Source organism: Ascaphus truei, chromosome 5, assembly GCF_040206685.1.
Source record: "Ascaphus truei isolate aAscTru1 chromosome 5, aAscTru1.hap1, whole genome shotgun sequence".
Classification (NCBI taxonomy): Eukaryota; Metazoa; Chordata; class Amphibia; order Anura; family Ascaphidae; genus Ascaphus; species Ascaphus truei.
This window is the reverse complement of record NC_134487.1, coordinates 208,142,353-208,164,641: the sequence shown is the minus strand read 5'-3', so window position 1 is coordinate 208,164,641 and position 22,289 is coordinate 208,142,353. Positions and strand designations below refer to the sequence as shown.

The 22,289-nt window shown below is 44.5% G+C and overlaps 1 protein-coding gene across 3 annotated transcripts in view; it reads right to left on the bottom strand.

Annotated features, from left to right (window-relative positions):
• The window catches only part of CYSTM1 (cysteine rich transmembrane module containing 1), a 97,863-nt gene extending 77,875 nt beyond the window's left edge, over positions 1-19,988 (bottom strand). For 2 of the 3 annotated variants that reach the window (XM_075601614.1, XM_075601615.1), the window contains exon 1: positions 19,636-19,988. The gene's annotated coding sequence lies outside the window, so the exon portion shown is untranslated. The remainder of the gene's footprint in view (positions 1-19,635) is intronic. The other variant, XM_075601616.1, reaches the window with a different exon arrangement.
• Between the last annotated feature and the right edge of the window lie 2,301 nt (positions 19,989-22,289).

The window sequence follows — 22,289 nt, the reverse complement described above, 5'->3', positions numbered from 1 at the left end:
CCTGTAAGGACCCAACGAAAAGATTCCTTTCGGAGGAGATACAGGGGTGGCAACTTGCACCCCTAGCCAAGGCTTGTTGCACAGCTCAAATCGCGCACCCACTTGCATGTGTGCAGGGGTGCCCAGAGACTTTGTTTCCAAGTCATTCGTTCCGTGGACATTTTATTTCGTTTCCCCATCCCAGTAAGTGTTTATTAAGTGTAATTGTGAAGAATTGTGTGTTTGTCTGAAAAGGAAATAAATGACAATTTATTTCGCCCTCCTTGTTGTGCTTAATCCAGAATCCCGGTATTAATGTGATGATACGACTTGGTCTCCCGTGACAGGGTGAGCCCCTGATGTCCCCCTTGTGGGATGGAGTGGGCTACCTGCAACAACTGCTGCCTATACTCCCTGAGTACCACTAGCGGTCTCCTACTCATCCATACTCTGTCTGGAGCATCAGGAGCATGCGCTCTGTACAGGAGCCCATGGTGCCAGAAATACCAATCTGACCCACTCTCAAAGGCAGATTCGGATGCCCAAAGTCTCATGCCCTCCAAGCTGTGATTGGACCGCACTGCTTCTCTGAACCATGCACCTAGCTCCAGCCACTCATCCTTAGTCACTAAGTCAGGGAATGGGGAAACAGGTAGTTTGGAAGGGAGGTCAGGACACAGTATAGCCTCAGTCTGGCTTAATTGACCGGTCTCCGCAGGGACTTCAGGATTCGTTTGTCCCAAATGCAGGGGGATTGTGATTTCCTCAGTGGGCAGGGGTACCAAAGACTTCCCTGCCTGGACAAGCACCCAACTTTGGCTCCTGGTGAGTGCAGCCACAGGAGCATCTTCCTCCGCAAAAGAACAGATGGTGTCCAAGGTCATTACCGAGTAGCACCTTGGTACCGGCACCCCAGTCGAGGAACACACAGGTGACCTGGATTGACCTAGGTCCCCCGTCTGGCATAGTGACCTGCATCCCGGTTTCTTGGAGCAGATCCTCTGGGCTGACCATATCAGGTTGCACCAGAGTAATGGTGGCACCGGAGTCGATCAGGCCGGCTGCCTGGCTATCTCCGATGGTCACAGGCTGCAAATGCTTTCGCCGACATCATTCACCTGCAGCCCGACTACTGCAACTTGATCCAAAGAGATGAGGCGGTGTAACTTCCACGCCGAAAGGATTCAGACCAGGAACAAAATCACTCAAGTGCAAAGGCTTTATTGACACCCGACAGCCAACAGAGCCACTCTGACGCGTTTCTCTTTGACAAAGCACGGTGCTCCGTGCAAAACGCATCAGCGTAGCTCTGTTGGCTGTCGGGTGTCAATAAAGCCTTTGCACTTGAGTGATTTTGTTCCTGGTCAGACTCCTTTCCGCGTGAAAGTTGCACCGCCTCGTCTCTTTGGATCTTCCATCACTCACTCCGGTAGGAGCACGCCGATGCCATCAGTGTCCCATTGCCTAAGAGTGAGTAACATCCATTCATCCGGTCCCACCCATATAACACTTTCCTCACGCCAGAGGCTATTGGGAGGATCGTAGCACTGTGGTATTCTTTGGCTACGTGGGATGCATTAATTTCATTGGTCACGCTGATGGCTGTTTGCGGTTAAGGAATATTACATTGACATTATCAGTACTTTGGCCTGCACTGAGAAGCGCCACTAGGGGGTGTGAAACCCCCATTTCTTCTACTGTGTATACTGCAACTTGATGCCCATCTGTCTCCCCCGCAGTGCCGGTTGTAGATGGTGTAGGGACCGCCGCCTGGGTCCTCAACTGTACCTGGTGGACGGCTGCTTGCTGCAAGCAAAACAATGGGGAAAAGCAGGCACTAGAAACTCAGGAAACAAAAGCAAGCCCCACCCCACCCACTTGGGTACATTACCCCAGAGGGGGGGTGACTGGAACGGTGCAGTTCGGGACAATAGGGTTTTAGATGCCCAGTTCAGTGACAGTGGTAGCACCGCAGCTCATGTACAAAGTGTGGACTTGACTGCACTTTCCCGGCAGGAGGTTTGGGTCTCCAGGTTGGTGTGGGGTGATAAATAAGAAAACAGGGGGGAGCAAGGGTTAAAAGGAGAAAATTCAGTCTTCAAATATAACGCATATATCAAACCTCATAAGGTTAGATAAGCCAGGGAGGAAGGGGGCTAAGATAAATATAGATCCACAATACTTACACGGCCCAGTGTAAGTACAAATATAAGAGGAGGTATCTGTGATGATCCAATTCTCCTACCCCGGTCCGTGCAGCAGGGGGGCTGGGTCACTGGCAGGTGATGGTATGATGAGGGAACCCTCACTCTGTCACTCTATCCCAACGTCTCCCACGTGGAGTGATCAAACAGATGGTGAGGCAAATGTATTAATAACAAACCGACAGATTTAAAATCGGTAGGTGGTAATGTTTATACAAAGCACTCACATAAAAAAAAGTCCTCAGCGCCTTGGCTGGCGCAGACAGATATCCCCGGGGTTGAGAGGAACACAATCTGGCTGTGATAGATGCAGGTGCGTTCTCCTTTAGGAGTGGAAACTCAGCTCACGACGACTACACAGACAAATAGACAGAAAGCCTACAGAGGTGATAAACTGGAGCGGACGCAACCCTTAAAGAGCCTGACTAGGAAAAGTTGAGAGACCTAGCACAAGTGGATGCACCTCTCTCGGTTGCATCGCCCATCACTCCCTCCCTACCCTCCCCATCCCCTCCTACCCTCCCCATCCCCTCCCCATCTACCCTCCCCATCCCCTCCCCCTCCTAATCCCCTCCTACCCTCCCCATCCTTTTTTTTTTTAATATATTTATTTTGTATTTATTTTGTTTTGGTGTTTGTCAATTTGATTTAATTGTAGTATGTAAATTATGTTATTATCTTTATTGCTAGTTAACCCAAAACAACCCGGTTGAGTAGGGCCCGAAAAAACGGGATGTGTCTCACAAGCTGACATACGGTACTGTCTATAGCGGAGATTTACACTAAAAATGAATGTAATGTATAATGTATTCTGTATCACCTGTTTGGAAAAACTGCAATAAAATTTAAGTTACAAAAAAAAAAAAAAAGTCCTCAGTCAGCACTCGTAGTACAGGCACACGCCCTGCAGCTGCAGTCCCTGCTACCGTGTCCAGAAGGCAGGGAAGTGTGATGGTGACGTCATGCAGCTTGCAACTGCGACCGCTACGAAGGCTCTCCTGGGACAAGAACAGATGGCCGGTTGGGAGCTACGCGTTTCGCCGAGTCTTCGGCTTCATCAGGCTCAGAGAAAAAAAAACCTGGGTCTGGGCAACCCCTGTAGGAGTGGGTGCCCACTTCGCAAATTGTGGGCGAGTTGCAACAAACTCGTCCGCCATCCTGGCAGCCTCGATGAAGGTCTTGGGTTTGTTGTTAAATCAACCACTCCCTCACTTCATGAAGACCGTTCTGCAAGAATTGCTCCCGGAATATAAAAGGTCCAGCAATCTGTTATATCTGGTGGCGTTGCATCAGTCGATCCACCTGTTGCCGTCCTGGGCTAGCCGGGACGCGAATTCCAGGTGTAATTCCCGGGAAGGTCTCTCCCCGGATCAGAACAGTCCCCAGTAAGTCTCTGGATTGAGGGCGTACCGCTCAAGCATGACCGCCTTTACATGCTTGAAGTCGTGGCTGTCCACAGTCGGGATTCCCTCAAAAGCCTTCACGGCTCTGCCGGTTAACAGTGGGGACAAATGTAGAACCTAGTCTTTGGGTGGGAGACGAAATCATCCACCCTGGTCCTCGAAGACTTTAAAAAAAAACGTCGATATTGACGGTATCATCCACAAACTTCGCAAAGCTGTGGTAAGACACCATCGGGGGTCAGGGCTGGTCGGGGTCCCGACGGGGACGGGGCATCTGAACACCCTGGGCAGTCGCCATCAGCTGCAACTTATGTTCAAAAGTAACCCCGACAGCCATGGCTGTAACAATAGCCATGATATCCGCAGCAGGGATGCCAGTAGCCAACAGGGGTACTACAAGTGGGGCCACAGGCTCACCCTTGCCCTCTGTTTCCTCTGCAATCTCCTTGATGGCAAGGGTTATGTCCTGGGCTTGATCAGCCATGGTTGCCCCCATTTCCAGGGGAGAAGCCATGCCAGCTTCATGGTGCTCCAGATCCTCCACAAGCTGAGCTTTAGCCGACCATCTGTCGGTAGCCCATACCCCTCACACCGGGTCACGACTCTCTGGCAATCCCAGGACCGATATCGTCCTGAATGCCGAGATATCTTCACCTTTGGGCAGTAAACTTCAGTGACAAAAGAACAGTGTGCTTCCCTGCATTGTGTAATCGTGCGTACGCGTACTACTTGTTGCGAGATCTCAAAATCTATGAGCTCTTCTTTGTGCTATAAATCCCAGATGGAACTTATAGCCCAAAGCCCAATGATCCCCCCTCAAACACCAGGAAAAAAGCCAGTCACGGGAGACCAGGACTTTTGAGGGATAAAATCCCACGAATAAATAATAAGTGTGTCTCCTCCAATGTCACAGCAATAGATGTGTACTCCAACCGATGTAAAAAAGATAAGAAGGACTGCATAGCACAGATCAACTATATTAAAGGAAATCTTTATAGTAAAATATAGAAAACGCACTTACAATAGTGCCAATCAAAACAGGCATGTATCACTTTACAAGTGAATCACAGTACAGATCGTACACATGTGACCCCACACATTGCAGGAGGCGGTGAGAGACTCAGCGATCTGTAATGTGGTTCACTTGTTAAGTGATACATGCCTGTTTTTATTGGCACTATTGTAAGTGCGTTTTCTATATTTTACAAGACACCTTGAAAAAGTCCTGAGGGATGAAACGCGTTGGTGCGTGCTCCTATACTATTGCCAAGCTGATCATTAAAGGTTAATATATATTTTTTCCCATGTTTGGAGTTGCCCTTATTTCGCATTTTTGGATGCTGTGAGCTGTGCTCCTCTTCTCTTCTACCTATCTGGATTCTTCCTTTGGAGGACTGTACGCCGGGGAATCCATTTATCTGGAATTACTAGTCCGGTAAAGGGCATTAGCCCCTCGTCTGTTACCTTTCTATTTTCTGGACTGTCTTATGTTATACCCCAGTGGTAATTTAATGTTTATTGGAGACTGTAACAGGGGAGTTATCCCTGTTCAAGTAATGTGCCTCTAATCCAGCAGTGTGGTGCTTAACTGCTGGTAGTCAATTAACAAACACCACCTGCCTGATTAAGATTGCTTAGAAAAACCTGTCCTTTTGGGACAGGAAGTGAGCTGAACTTTGGAGCTGAGCAGAGCTTCTTGAGTCTCCCAGGAGAGACTGACCAAGAGAACACACATCTCTGGAGCTGACAAATAAGACTTCTAAACCTGGATGCTGACATTTTCTGTGCACACATGGGTGCGGTTCCAGGAGAGCAGAGAAGCTTCCCCTACAGCAGCCAGCTAACAGATAAGACTTTTATTAACAAGACTTTTTAGATCTGTTCATTTCATGCTATGTGTTTGGGGCTGGGAGACATGCTTAACTAAGGGAGTTGTGAATTGCACAGTATTTCCCTAGAACCACTCCCAAGTGAATAGAAGCTTTGTTTCCCCCTTGTTTGGATGGTTTCCTGATGTTAAGGAAAAGGCACAATAAAGCCTCGTTATAATTTCACCTTATAAAAGTCTCCATTGTGTACCTCTGTGAGCGTCCGCCTACAGAGACGATGTATTGGGGTAGCTGTGTGGGCACCACCAGGTCTCTATTTTTCACCCTGGGATGTTCATTCCTGTCATCGCATTATTGTTCCTGGATTCTGGATTCTCTTAATGAGATTTATGTTGTGGCGAGCTTACTGTGGTGATGCACCAATATACCACATTATCTATGGAAATGATTTTGGCATGCATCTCAAAAAGCGGGACTTCGAAACTTTTCAGACTCAAAATCTCTGAAGCTGGCTCGCGTCTATTCCGCACAGAGCATCTTTGAATTTGCCACTGATGGTTTGGCGCTTGGAATCTGCGCTCGTGATTGGCTGCAAGGTTTCTTATGGGTTTCAGTTTCCCATTCACACAACTCTATCAGAGTGTGGGAATTCTACTGCCAGCCAATCACCGATTTACTGGTATTCTAAAGCCGGGTGGGCACCTATTCTCATTCTGCTAAGGGGCATGCGCCAATCTAGCACCTCTGCCTCTTGACATACTGAGCCCATCTACTGTCCAGGCTCCACAGAGTCTGGGGTTGGGCAAATGGTGGCCCGGATAGCCCTGTGTTAGCCCAGGATGGATGTACTCAGTTATAACTGCAGTATCCCGCATGTTCTAACACCTTGGCATCCCTGAGGCTTTCAAGTCTGGACTCCGCACAGACCCATAGGCACCAAGCTTGGTAGTCATCTGGTCCCAAGGAATCCAGAACTCGGAAATCCCACAGTTCATTGACAGGTTATCAGTACATATACCTATTAAACATAACGCTTTAATAAAATATACTAGGTCCTGTATCTTGTGTGATAAAAATTTGTAAGTCCCGTTCTGGTGTCCGGGATGGAGTAAGAGAATATAGTGCCTACACTCAATAGACTCATCCTTGCCACACTCTAGAAATGACTTTTAAACTTTTTAAACACAAAAAACACTCACAGCTTTATCATATAGCTGGAGCATCCCCTGAACCCCTATACTAGGTTCAGGGTACCTGGGCATCCCTCCATATACTAGGGACCCCTGTATGTTGCAGGTATAGAAGAGAGTAGTGGGACCATCACCAGCCCCTGAATCCAGTGCTCAATAAAACTTCACACATTGATGAATTAGAAACAAGCTGTATAGTATTTAGCAAATAAACAATGTTTTGTCCTTCTTTCCGTCTGTGAGTGTATCACAGTTAGATAATAGAAGTAGAAAAATGGATTGGAAACAAACTGCAGCGTCCAAAAAGCACTATCAGCTCACCAGGAGTGAAAAATTAAAATACTTTAATAGGACTACATAAAAATGAAAAAGGACAAACAAAATACAAAAAACACACAACCTCCTACGCGTTTCAGGCTCTAAGAGCCCTTTCTCAAGGGGGATAGTTGGGACTGTGAGTTAAGCTCATTAATATAGCCCCTCCTGTGCACATGAAACGCAGCTGTAATGGATAATCACAGATTGGAAAAACATACATTGTAATTACAACGTCACATACACTTCAATAAGAGTTTTACAAATATTTAAAGATCTTAGAAAATATACAACAAGACACATGTATATAATTCATATGAAGTGTGAAAATAGATACATAGTTTAGATTCTATAATTAATAATTTCAGCTGTAAAAATCTATGAAAAGGATATTCAAATCCTATCTGGTGGAAAAGAAATACACAAATGTATCTTAGATGGGGTAAATACCCTAATGAAGTGTAAAATGAGCTAAAAATAAATGCAAAAGGGAACTAAGAACACTAGGGGATAAAAGGTCAAAGGAGGTCTCATAATTATTTTGTATATATGTGTGCATGAAGCACAACTCAATTACACAATAATAAATATCCAACAGACACTAATATCAGATGGTAGATCAGGAAAGGTAACATAAACCCATTGAACTGTACATGCAATGCTTCAAATAATAACAAGGATCAAGAAATATATATTTATAAGTTTATACTTTGAACAGAATTTTGCTTGTACCTCGACCCTGCTCCTGTGCTGCCTGCCTTGACCCCAGCCTGAATAACGTTAACGCTGCTTTCTCCAACCCCGATCCGGCTATTTCTGACCACGTAATCCGCACTCCGGACCCAACTCTGTGGCCTAAGGTCGGTACATATACTTCCCCAGCTCAGCCCCGCGGTCTGGTCCCAGTTTGTGGCAAGTATGATCGTTACAATACACATCTTTTGGGGTATCCCATAACTTTGGAACCCCGCTACATAGCCAAATTCTGTAAAGACTTTCCCCGGCAAACCCACCCTGAAACTTACAGCCTAGAAATCTCCTGGTCCCAGCAACCCGAGAAAGCCAAAATAAACAAAAATCTTTAATGTCGCATAATTTGTACACCATCACAGCAATGCATTTCCGACATCTAGGTCCAAGAGCTGACACTCTAGGACCTCAACGCACGGATCAGGGGTACCCAAGTAGGCTTAACCTTTATTAGTGAGCCTGGTTACCCCTTCACCATCACACAGGGCGCCTGCTTCAGTAGGCTTATATCACCAGGGTAGGGGAAAGGGGGGGAAAAGAGGTAGAGGGAGCCCTCGCTATTGCCAATGACACAGGTGCTGCAATCAGGGGAAATATTGAACAACACCACAGACGAAGAACCCCTATGGTGAGAGCACTCAGCGGCTAATGATACTGATGATAATTATGGACCTGATGGAGACAGTAGGTCAATGATGGATGTGTGATGTGAAATGGGTTAAAAACAATTTTAATTTGAGAAATCCTCAAATAAGATAAATGGTACTCAATGTGAGATAATCTTAAATGATTAGCGAATTAAAATAAAATGGAGGTAAGGGGTAAAGGATATGAAGTCCTATTAGATAATAGGCTCTCTCTATACACTTCAACAATGTAGGTAAGTATATACACAATTCAGTTATCAGGTAAGCTGGTATCCTTAAATGGTGAGACATAATGTGTAACAAACACATACAGCAATAGGATGTACAGGTAGCTCAAAATGTGAACCGTTTGTTCAGCTCAAACATAATCCATATATACACTAGCTGTTTTATTCTGTATACAGTATATCCAGAGCTGCGAGTCCGACAGATTGGCAGGTAAATATTATCTGCCAAGGTGTGTTTTGACAACGACTTGTGCCCGGAGCCCTCACTAATATAGCTGAAGGACTATGGTCACTGATATCACCCACTAAAGGAGCCTCTGTTGATGACATCTAGAGTGGAGGATAACTTTAATCAGCCCAGTACCTGCTGAGACGGCCGTGGAGCGGATGCTGTTGCTGTGAATATTTTGTCTGGCCCTATGACCCAGTGTGGTCTGAATGCTCACAAACAAAGGCACTTATGTAAGTGGAATACTTTGTGTTTTTAACATTAAAAACAGTACTATACTATTTTTGCTTTTCCCCTCTTTTGTATATGGAATTCCCCCCCCCCTCCCCCCCTCTATGTGGATCTGGAGTACCTGTCTGGAGACATAAGTTGGTACCTTTGAATAACCACAACGCTTTCATTTCACATTAAACACGTGAGTGCAAATTTTATAGAACTTCCAGCATTGAAGCCAATTTGCTGAAGTAGACAATATTGCACTATTTTGTGTTCTTATTCTCTTTTACATGTCCTGATGTGATTTGCGCACCTGTTTCTCCTTCGTTTGCTGATTGAATTTGGTTTGAATTCTACGTCAGGATCTGCACTCATTAAGGATAGTATATCATCTGTGTTACCTTTGATCTGTTGTGATATTATTTGCGCTTGATTTTTTCTTTTCACATGTAAATGAGCATACAGTAATATTTCCATTTGCTATATGCTTTGCTGTGAAGGGTTTTTGTCACTTTTTTTACCCACCATAACTTAACTAAGTATGGTAAAACCCATACTCATTACTTAATTTTTGCATAGCCAGTATACCCAACCCCACACTGATAAGACCCATTAAGGTCGAAACGGCTGTCTGTGGGTGGGTTTACTGGCTATGCATCTTAACCCTGGCTGTGCTCAAAGATGTGACCATGCAGCAAGCTTAAGCCTATAGGGAACCATGTTAAAAATGGTTTTGCAGCAAAAGGTGGCACTGTGTGCTCATTTGCATGTCATTTCCCAGAATCCCTTGCTGCAGTGAAAGTGCTGTGTGCTAATGGTGAAAGGCGGGGTTGCAGACCTATCTAAGACATGCAAATGAGCATACAGTAATATTTCCATTTGATAGAGATCTATATATATATATATATATATCTATATATATATATAGATATATATATATATATATATAGATATATATATCACACACACATACATACATACATATATACAGGCATACCCCGCTTTAAGGACACTCACTTTAAGTACACTCGCGAGTAAGTACACATCGCTCAATAGGCAAATGGCAGCTCACGCATGCGCCTGTCAGCACGTCCTGAACAGCAATACCCTGTACCGAAGCTGTACGCAAGTGGGGAGACTATAGAGCCTGTTACACATGTCTTATTTACATCAGTTATGCACGTATATGACGATTGCAGTACAGTACATGCATTGATAAGTGGGGAAAAGGTAGTGCTTCACTTTAAGTACATTTTCGCTTTACATACATGCTCCGGTCCCATTGCGTACGTTAATGCGGGATATATATATATATATATATATATATATATATATATATATATATATATATATATATATATATATATATATATATATATATATATATATACATACACACACACACACATACAATAATTCTAAGTTGGATTCCGTCTGTTTGTTTGTATGTCCGAAGCATCGAAATCTCAGAAACGGCACCACGGAGAACAACGAAACTTTCACTGGACATTCTGCTGCGCATTTGGCAGCGAGGGGACATGCCACAGCAGCACGGGGAGATGTGCTGCCAGCAGGGGGGGGGGGAGGGGCCAGGGACATGTTCCAGCAGCGGGGGGAGACACACTCGCACACACAGAGACAAATCTCACCCCGCACTACATCCAGTAGAAGGGGGGGGAGAGGGGGGGTGGCGCGGAGATGTGTCGCCAGCAGGGGGGAGGGGTGAGGCGGGAACATGTATTCAATATTACATTCCCCGGGCGAAGCCGGGTACAAAAGTTAGTAGAGTGTAAGGTTTATGTGTGCCAGTAAAGGCCTTTCTATTTTACTGCGTGTGTATTTATTGTTGTGTCCTGTAAGGGGCTCCTCCCACTACGTTGGGATCCCTCTCAGGTAGAGACACTGCACCAAAGTTATAGGTATATCGCCCCAGGCTCCCCGTGGCAGAGGCTTAGGCAAGCCAACAGGTTAAAGGGCAGCACTAGTAGCCATCTTGTTTAAGGGGAAACAGGGCTACACTAGTATTCTTCACCTATTAGCGGACCTAATAGGAGTGCACGCTTTCAAAGGATTTCTCGCTCTCCCTCTCCATATTGCTCTTGTTTAGCTTCCGGGGAAGCTTAAATCCTAGCACCCTATCAGTTTGAGCGCGTTTCAGTACATATAGCACTTTATTTAAGCAAAGAAAAAAATGCAATTCGTAAAAACATCAAGAAATATTAGTAGACATCAAGAAAAAAATTTAAAAAAGTAAGGGCCTTGGCTGATTTTTTTTTTATTAGCCACAGAGGAACAATGTTTTGGCAGTCTCAGCAGCCTTACTCAAGGATACGCCAGCCAAAATGTTGATTCTTTGTGGGTAATAAAAATATTTTTTTCATGAAATCTGACAATTGCCCTTCCTCAAATTTTTCTCAACAGAACGAGGAGCACCATTGGTTTTTAATTTACACTTTAACCAGGGTACCACTACTTTATTGAGAAACAGTTACACTATATTTATTTTTTTGCTTTTTATTTATTTTAGAAATAGTCCAATGACATACATTTTATTAACTGCGCATCCTGTGATGCCCAATTTGTTATTGTGCATTTCATAGACCGGCTTCCAGACCTAACAATGCACACTATTTAAACACGTCTTGCATGTATTTAACAATTGTTACAAGCAGCATTCCTCGGTTTTGTGTTTTATTTTTTAACCTGAACAAAAAGACCAGTAAGATATTAAAAAAAAAAATCTGTAATCTCCAGACAGGGAACCCCAAGACTTCTCAGCTCAGACACATGGCAGAATATGTGCCTGCAGACAAAAAAATGGCAGATCGGATTTGGACTTAACCCAGTGGCCAATAGAAAAGACACATCAGATTATTTTGGGACTTTCTATTGGAGACTTTGCCACTATGTTTGTAGTCCGGTGGCTGTATTTGTAGGAGGGGGGGTGTTGTGTGTGAAAACCTGAGAAACATTGGGGAAGCTTGTGTGTGGGGGGGTGGGGGTTGAATTGTGTGCGGGGTGGAGGTGTGTGTGTGTGTGTGTGTGTGTGTGTGTGTGTGTGTGTGTGTGTGTGTGTGTGTGGCCAGTGGGGCATTGAGTGATAGAGAGGTGTGAGAGGAGGGTGGAAGAGTGTGTGAGCGAGAGAAAGTGAGGGCGAAACAGAGAAGGTGGGAGGAAAAGGGGGAGAGTGCAAGACAAGGAGCGGGGGTTGGGGGACTGAGTAGGGGGGCAAGAAATAGAGAGGAGGAGATAGCAAGGAGGTGAGAGAGGGTGGGGGGGGACACTATAAAGACAGCCAACAGGTATACTCCATTGGAAACTCTAGTTCTGGGCCTCAGGAAAGCTGTTCGCAGCACAGATCACTGGACATAATCCTTCACCTAGTTATGTACCACATGTACTGTCACGGCCCCTTTTATTCTCCAACATCTCCGATTTGTTTGGGTATTTTTTTCCGAATGCCACGCACTTCACCACGTTCATGCCGCATTCATGCCGCATTCATGCCGAGACAGCGCTAATAGTAGTTATCAGTGAAAGTTTGTATATATCAGCACGCCGCCCATAATGTTGCACTTAGTATAGTGAGTTAGTTGTTCCCACTCTAGCTTGCTTGTGTACCTCTAATACAGACCTCGCACCTCACATAACTGTGAGACTGTAATTTTGAAAACAATTAAATAAGCACAGCGCTAATACAATGCACGCGGCCGCGACTTTAAATACCAGAACATGCCGCATCAAACACTGCATCTGCCCGCGGTTTTAAAAGTCGCGCTGAAACGGCCGCACGAGTCTAAAGGCGGCTGCCACTGTATCTGCCAAGAAAGGGTCAATCAGGAAACAGGAACTGGAGGATTGGTAAAATACTTGATAGAGCAAATAAAAGTGTGGATGCAAAGCAAACATGAAGCAAGAGACAATTATAAAATAAAGGTGATAAGGAATGAATAAAAATGAAGGACAATCTATAGTAAAAATAAAGAACACGAGGGAAGAAATATAAAGAAAGATTTAGAACACAATAAAAACATCTGATCAAAAGGGGGGCAGAGCAAAGGAGGTTGGTAGAAAATAATTCAATTTAAGTACGCAATATATTCCATAGTAGTATTATTATGTTTTTATGGTAATCCCTCTATGAAAGTTCTATGGGGTATAAAAGTAAATATTTTATTTTTGGATAAAAAAAATGTTTAAACTCAAAGACAGATACCTAAACACAGGACCTGCAGCTTTTCAACTTCCTTCAAATTAGACATTTCTTCCCAACAATATCCAATAACGCAAGGTTTCCAAAGTTATCAAAATTTGAAATGTACTACAAAAAAGGTACCTACCAGAGAGGACGGATTTCGGGAATATATGTGGGAATCGAATCCTCAATACCTACCCAAACACATAATTATATGTTAAAATAGGCAGATGATCTCAAAGTTCAAATAGATAGGTAGGACTGGGAGGATATCTGGGAATCGGCAGCTAAAATCTCAATTTGTACGATAACAAAGGAAAATATTTACAAAATTCTATTTCAATGGTACCTAACTCCTAGTAAACAGAGCCACATCTTCCCAGGAACGCCTGATCTATGCTGGAGAGGGTGTGGCCTAAGAAGAGATATGGCTCACATGTGGTGGACGTGTCCATGGATCCAGAACTTCTAGACTGTGATCCAAAAAATAATACAAGTAGTAACAGAACTGAGGGTTCCGTTAGACCCGCTGACCTTTCTGCTAGCCAAACCAATAGAGAACCTCACGGGCTCCATGGGGCGGCTAGTCTCACACATTCTAACAGATGCACGATGCTCTATATCTGCGGCCTGGAAGAAAATCAATGCTCCCTTCAGAAGAACTGTCATCAAAAGAATAAATTAGGTTATGACCATGGAAAAGCTAACAGCCCAACTGAAACAAAAACACAGAACAATTTTATAAAATTTGGGAACCATGGCTCCAAACTTAGAAAAAACATCTTTAAAAACCAAGTAAAAATCCCATCCCAATAATCAACACAATTTGCCTTGGTGTACGAGCTAAAAATCGAGCGGGCGGTGGGGCTGGGCGGGGAGGGGGGATGGATTTACTTGTCTCCATCCCTCTTACTCTACTATCTCGAAAGGATTATCCCCCCCCCTCCCCTTCTCCCCCTTTATACCCAACTCCAATACCCTCCTTTCTCTTCTCTCTTTCCTATCCTTTTTTGTCTGCTCTAAGCTTTGAACAAGGAACCAAAAATTTGTACAAGGCATATGAAACCGAGGGTTCAAGTGAAAAATAAACACATACAGAATTTCAAACCACTCAATCTACTTAGAATCTAAACAGAGAAGAAAAATGTTGATTATCAGTTTGTGATGTGAACACTACTAACGGTAATTTGTGGCAAACCGCCGGTGAGGAATGAAATGTAAAAATGTGTACATCCTTGTAAACGCAATAAAAAAAAGATTGAAAAAAAATTATTTTTTTTACAGTAACTGCTAATATATTACTAGTGTTACCTAATGATGGTGAAGAACTTGTTGTCCGAGATGCATACTTGCTTATTAATAATTATTAATAAATTGCTTCCTTGAATGCTGACACATCCAGTCCACTAGAGCAGCGGTGCGCAAACTGGGGGGCGCGAGACTGCCGACGGGGGGGCGCGGGGTTTACAGAGGCCCCGCGCGCTTCCCGAAGGCACTTAAATTAAGTGCCGGGGGAGCTGCAGGGCCTCTGTAAACCTAACTTACCGTGGCTCCGGCGGCTTCCTCCCTGCGTCGCCATGGCAACGCGGTGTCAAAATGACGCTGCGAGGTCATGTGACATCACGTTGCTATGGCAACGTGACGTCATTACGCCGGTACGCGGGTAAGTTGGGGTTGGGGGGGGGCGCGGGAGTGAGGGGACAGCCGGCAGGGGGGCGCAGGGAAAAAAGTTTGCGCCCCCCTGCACTAGAGCAGGGGTCTGCAACCTTTCAAGGAAGAAGAACCATTTATAACAAAATGTAATTGTCCAAAATATTCAGAGCCGCAACACATGCATGAATATTACACCCACATAAACACATACATATACTGTACACTATTAGGTATATTGTATACACAAGCATACAACAAACTTACTTCTATCAGAATTAGGGAAAAGAAAAAATATGTGGGGGAATAAAATGCATCTCAAGAATAAGTTCCTTTACTTTGTTTATTTTTTTCATTGTTTTTCTGTGCAAAACAGTTTTGTCATTTTCAAATACACAATTCATACATACACATTCACTACCCCCCCCCCCCAATACACACACAACCCCCCAGTACACACACTACCTCCCTACAAATACATGCGCACACACTCCCCCAACACACACACACCACACACTATACTACCCCCCAAATACTCACACACACACCCCTCCCCAATACACACACAACCCCCCAGTACACACACTACCTCCCTACAAATACATGCGCACACACACATACACACACACTATACTACCCCCCAAATACTCACACACACTACACCCCAATACACCCACACACTACCCCCCAATACACACATTATATTACCCCCCCAAATACACACACAACCTCCCTGCCCCCCCAATACACAATATACTCCTGCACCAGGGATAATCGAGACTGTCTAATGCAGTATAAGTAAAGACTTGGCGATTAATGACCAAGGTAGGATTTGTAGCATTATAGAACTTTATTTCTTTACAAAAACCACAGAGATGCCAGAAAGATGTCAACTTCTCTTCTTCTAAGTTGAGAGCTTCATTCCTGTACTCAAAGCACAGGGTTAACAGCATGATGGCCAGCTGTTACCTGTTCTCTCTTTCAAAAATATAATATATACTGTACATGGTATACCGACTGATCACTACTTCTAATCAATACCAAGACTTCCAGCTATTACTTGTATTTCTGGTATTCTCTCTTTACTGCATTCCTTTCCTATCAGTACCAAGGCTTTCATCTGTTACTTTGTGTTTATGTTATTGTCTGTGTACTGTTTTCTTTTCTTTGAACCACACTTATTTCATCTTATCTTTCATCTGTTAACTTGTATTTATGGTAACAACCCTTATGTAACGTCCTCTGTTTTCTCATCACATTGTTTTAATAGTACATTTGGAGTTAAAAAGCACAGCAATATATCTATATCTCTAACTGAAAAAATGTTTGTATGTCTGTTTGCACCCACACCACATTGGCCTACGGGGTGGCCTGACATCACGGCAATGCCTACGCAGGGCGTGACTTTGACACCACCCTCACACCGCGTGCGCCTCTTGAACTCACTCTCCATTTGATGACTCACTCTCCTCGAGAGCCACACGCCGTTTCTGAGCCTCCAGGTACCATCCACCCCCGCCACCGCCGCCCTCCACTCCACACCTCAACCCGCCCTGCCGCCTGCCACACTCCACCCAACCCGCCGCCTCACACACTCCCCGCGCATTGTGGTGCCGCACTGCTCCACCGGGGGCGAGCAGGGCAGTAGCGGGCGTGGCTGACTGTCCCCTGGGGCAGGCGGTGGGGGGAAGACGGGGAGCCTCCTGCTACGATTGCCGCCTTTCCTCCTCCAAACCCCTCCTCTCCCCACCGGCACTCATCTCCAAACTTGAGCCTCATACTCGTGTGTGTGTGTGTGTGTGTGTGTGTCAGTCTGTGTGGTGGGGGCCGCGGTGTGATGCAAGGGGGGGGGCAGTAATGTGAGGTGCAAGGGAGGGTACAGTGATGTGAGGTGCAAGGGGGGGGGAGAGTCATCTGAGGTGCAAGGGGGGGGAGTGATGTGAGGTGCAGGGGGGGAAGAGTCATGTGACGTGCAGGGGGGGGAAGAGTCATGTGACGTGCAGGGGGGAGAGTCATGTAACGTGCAGGGGGGGGGAGAGTCATGTAACGTGCAGGGGGGGGGACAGTGATGTGGGGGCCAGGGGGATGCAGACTGATGTGGGGGGTAGGGAGCGGAGACCGCAGCTGTGAAGGAGGGGGGGGGGGGAGACGGAGCTGTGAAGGGGAACGGAGTTGTGAACATGGGGGCCAGCCAGCTGTGAAGGGGGGTAAATCACGGGCAACGCCAGGTATATCAGCTAGTAGATTATAAAATACATCATACAATGCTTAGCACGCCTATTGAACTCTCTCCAATCCACATGTGGCAGCAGAGAAGAGTGTTGTATAGGAGGAGCTTCAATGTACACATGTGCAAAAGGAAATTGTGTTAGGTGGATAGCACATTATTCTGGCAAAATACAGTCACTCAACATTGATGGGTGTTTTCTTGTATTTATTTTTTAATCAAAAGGCACAACCCCAAAAAAATACAAAATGGGTTGACAATACAAAAAAGGGAAAAAATGACAAAAAAAAAGTTTGAAAAAAAGTACTTTACCGTATGTATTTCCTGAATGCAGACGAAGGGCAGTCTGTATTAAGGAACTGCATACAGGCATACCCTGCATTAACGTACGCAATGGGTCCAGAACATGTATGTAAAGCGAAAATGTACATAAAGCGAAGCACAACCTTTTTTCCACTTATCGATGCATGTACTATACTGTAATCGTCATATACGTGCATAACTGATGTAAATAAGGCATTTGTAACAGGCTCTATAGTCTCCCCGCCTGCGCACAGCTTCAGTACAGGTAGGGAGCCGGTATTGCTATTCAGGATGTGCTGACAGGCGCATGCGTGAACTGCTGTTTGCCTATTGGGCGATATGTCCTTACTCGCGAGTGTACTTAAAGTGAGTGCCCTTAAACCGGGGTATGCGTGTACTGTACTTTGTTTGTGTAGTCTATACCTTATAACTGTATTTGTTGTTTGCCTCGTTTTATTGACTCTGCAACATGAGCAATAAAAATATTGCTTTAAGTGATTTTTTTTGGGGTGTGCATTTACCAACTTTTGTAATGTCTTGTATTTATTTAGAAAAATACTCCTATATAGTTTGTAACACCATTAGCTAATTTGGTTATGAAATGATGACATACCATTATACTGTGTATGCATTTTTAATTCATATATAGACTCCGATACATCTTTTTTAACTGAAGAAACAGACTTCAAGAAACAGAACTGAATTAAGGAAATGTAACATTGCAGAAATGTAATACAATGTTGGAATACAGCATACATAATTTAACCTTTACATGTCCCCTCTGACAACTAGTAAAAGCCCACATTGCTCAACCACTCCAGATTTGCCTTCTGGGAATTTACATGCATACATTATTTATACAATGTCTTAGCACTGAACCTTCTATACAGTTAAGAACATGTATACAGTTGAGTAATATTTAAGTATACTTCTTTTTAGTTGATGACTTAATCAAAACAAACAGTTTAGAAACTGCATAATTACAACATTTTACCGCTCAGAAGAACCAACAAAACATCACAGGCTGTGTAGCAAAGCTGGAGTTTTCAAAAATTTCTCTCTCACACTATCCACTTACCATATTGTGCTCCATTTTCTAACCAAGTAAGAAATTACATTATATTTATTAAAGAGAACTGGAATTAAAGGGGTATTTAATTAAAATGGGTTAGTGCCAGGGGCAATGGGCACTATCGCATGGAAACTCCCATTGTAATCAGCTCCTTGAATGCCTTGTTTCATGAATAACCCCCATGTGATAAAGTGTTTTTCAATAGCTCTGATAAAGAACCAGTACCGACCTACTGAGTACAGGGTGTGGCAGATAGCAGATCGCAAATAGCGTTTACAGAATAAAGAATGCTCGTTGGTTTTACTTATTTACTAGTTAATTATTAAAGAAACTGGGATGAATCAGGATGAAAGATCAATTGCCCCAGTGTTTTCAGATTACTGTATTTTCCTTTTAAAGGCACTTGCACAAGGAAGGCGAAAAAGTAATGTACCTCTGTAGTACCAATTCCAAATACAGTATGTTATATTCCACATACTTTGTGAGGTATTTGTCATCCACTTAATTTTACTTTAGGAAGAAATAGAAACCATGTTTACAACTGAAATCTGACTTGGGTTTTAATAGGAAATTTCTATTTAAAAGGATTGGGGGGAAAAAAAACACGTATAAAACCCCACTCATAGCAAGTGCACGGCCACACCTGTTTGTGTTAACATACGTATCGCGAAGAAATAAAAAAAAACATATCCCTGGCTATGTCCTGAAAATTCAACGGGAAATGTATTATACTATTGGGAATATGCCCAGCCCCAGCTCCATTCCCTCCACTGCTGGAGCTGTCACTGGGAGAGACGGTAGGGAAAGACAGGCAGTTCAGTGGGAGGACAGTCAGTGTTTCTGCAGCATATTAGTTCTGGTAAAAATAAACCCGAACGATCAATATGGAGCTGCACACTCCCATGTAAAGTCACCTCACTTTCACCGTCGCTTTCCCGATTCGATACGTCACTGTTTTTCATTATTGTTGTGCGTGGTTTTCAATGTCTGCCCGTTCAAAGCCTTTACCATTCATAACAAAATTGTATTGCGACAACCGCAGCTGAATAAAGATGTCGGTGCACATAGCATTCGCCAGCCCCGAGCACAAATTTGTTTCATGCGTAAACTGCCATCATTCACACCGCGCTGATTTCTGCACCAACGATACGGTCAATAACTATTTTAAAGCAGCACAAATAACGCTTGAATTCGCTCACCAAAACTGCTGCGACTCTTATGTTGTTTTTTCCAAGATCACACACCGCGCTCCTGTCGCTACCCCAGTATCGAATGGCAAAATTCAGCGGCAGTATCAGCCGGTCAGTACAACGCAGGTCACCGACGTCACATAGTCTCGAGATATTACAGTCACCTGATTTTCAGTTGCTAAGATGGTTGCGTCATGGTTTGAGCACTTGTACCTCTGAAACTAAACAGCGCTGTGTTTTGGGGATGTTTGATAGGGAGAAAAGAAACGATTATCTAACAGAGCCGTATTTAAACCCAGTGCAGGATGGTACTGCTGCAGACTTTTAATTTGGGTGTGCTGCGCCTCCCCTGACCTGCACTGGATTCATTGTGGGCTGCCTTGCCCTCCCTCCTTTCCCACTTGCAGCTTCAACAGCGGATAGGAGGGGGGAGCTGAGATCCTAGCACAATCAATCAATCATGGTCTAGGACCCGGTGCCAGCAACAACTGAAGTGCTGAGCTGACAGCCTCTGTCTTTGGCTGCTGCTTGTACAGAATGCAGAGGCAAGAGAGATGTCTGCTTTCAGATCAGTCCCTGGACCAAGGAAACATATAAGCTTTGAAAGGGTGGAGATAACGTGGGGCAGAGGTACATTTGGATTGGGGAAATTAGTGAATGGAACATGGTAATTTGAACAAGATTTAAAGATTTAGACCACACTTTAAATAAATTAGTGTGGGTAAAAAAAAGTACAATGAAGTTAAGGGGCCCAGCTCAAACTTATTATTATAGAGAAAACTATGTGCTGCCTGGGAGAATTAACAATGTGGAGAGTAAGAGCAACTAGGCACTTGAGAGAACGCTCCCTCTGTGGCGCACCAGAGTAAATATCCAAAGAAGTATATGTAAGTAATTAAAACTTAACTTTATTATAAATACATTCTAAAATAAGTGTAGCCCTCTTTCCCCTTTACTAAAGAGACTACCAGTACACCAGTACTGCCGTTACCTGTTGGCTCACAGAAGGCCGGAGCCTCCACCACTGGGAGCCTGGGTTGATTTGATATCCACCTCGGTGCAGCACCTCCACCTGAAAGGGATCCTGATGCAGCAGGATAAGCCCCTCCCAAGAACAATACCAGTAATACACACACACACGTCTATACATAATAACAACCTTTACTATACACCATCAACAGTACCCTGTACCACACAGTATAACAACCCCCAACTCAGTACCACCAATGAGTGTCCCCAAAGTACAATATGGTGCTAGGCACCAATACCTTAATATCTCTTTACCCAATGACCGGGCCCACCCAAAAGAGTAGGGAGTAGCGATACCCCATGAGTTGTTAGTGCACTTTGTGACGTACCTGCCGAGTACTCCTGTACTCGGTGCGGCCGACTTAGCAATGGGAATCCAGCGACGTCACCGTCCGCCTCTACGTTGGGCGGTCTCCGGTAGGAGGGTCCCACCCTTAAGGGACTCTATGTAGGTGGTCTGGGCCCAGACCACAGGCCGCGAATCACAGCACGGCTTATTTACTGTGTAACTGACACTAAACAGTAATGGGGAAGCGTCCCTACCTAAGGGGCCTTCCCTAAAGCAACCACAAGCTAAGTGGAAGGGGCCTATCTAGGACCTGAGTGGGAATCTGGCCTAGTCTGAGTGCCACAGACACTCAGACCCAACCTTCCCCTTCTTTGTCCTGGCTCCAATTGACTGCCGTGGCTGCAAGCGCGCAAAAGTATCTTTTCCTCACAGCCGGGATTGCTGCAGCTCTATTGGCTGTGCTGCATCGCGTAACCTCTCCCCTGGTGCATGCTGGGTGGGGAATGTAGTTTCCCTGCAGAGCAAATGTCTAATGGCCGCCGCTTGCGCTATGCAGTGCGCATGCGCAAGGTATTCAAAGATGGCCGCCGGACCTGGGAACACTGCGCATGCATGGGGAGTCCCAAGATGACCACCACCTGCAATGATGAGCTCCGGCGACCGGATCACCCCTTCTACCACCCGTCGCACAACTCCCGACACACTGCAGCCCCCCACTGGATGTGTCCCGACCTGATAGCCGTCCCCCTCCCGCAGCCCGGAGGTAAGTGGGGGACATGGCTACATTAGGTAGACAAACAGAATCAAACATGTATTAAACAAAGTATAATATATAAATGTAAAAAATCAGATCTGGCTATGAATATAAATGTAAAAAATCAGATCTAATTTAACCACAAGCAACCCTAACTGTGATTTTGTTTTCAGATGGGTTTATTGATTTCATACCCGGATCTGATTTTTTACATCTATATATTATACTTCATTTAATACATGTTTGATTCTGTTTGCCTACCTTATTTTAGAATGTATTTATAATGAAGTTAAGTTTTAATTGCATATACTTCTTTGGATATTTACTCTGGTGTGCCGCAGAGGGAGCGTTCTCTCAAGTGCTAAGTTGCACTTACTCACCACATGGGTAAAAAAAAAGTGACACAACTCTCCACCGTATAGCATACTGCACAGCAAATGAAAAAATCACCTGTGAGCATATTCACATGTCGCGACAGCTCTGCAAACCTACTTTTCACCGTTATCTCCTAGCATACAGTGCTTCCACTGCAGCAAAAGATTCTGGGAAATTACATGCAAATGAGCACACAGCTTTTGCTTCAAATCCATT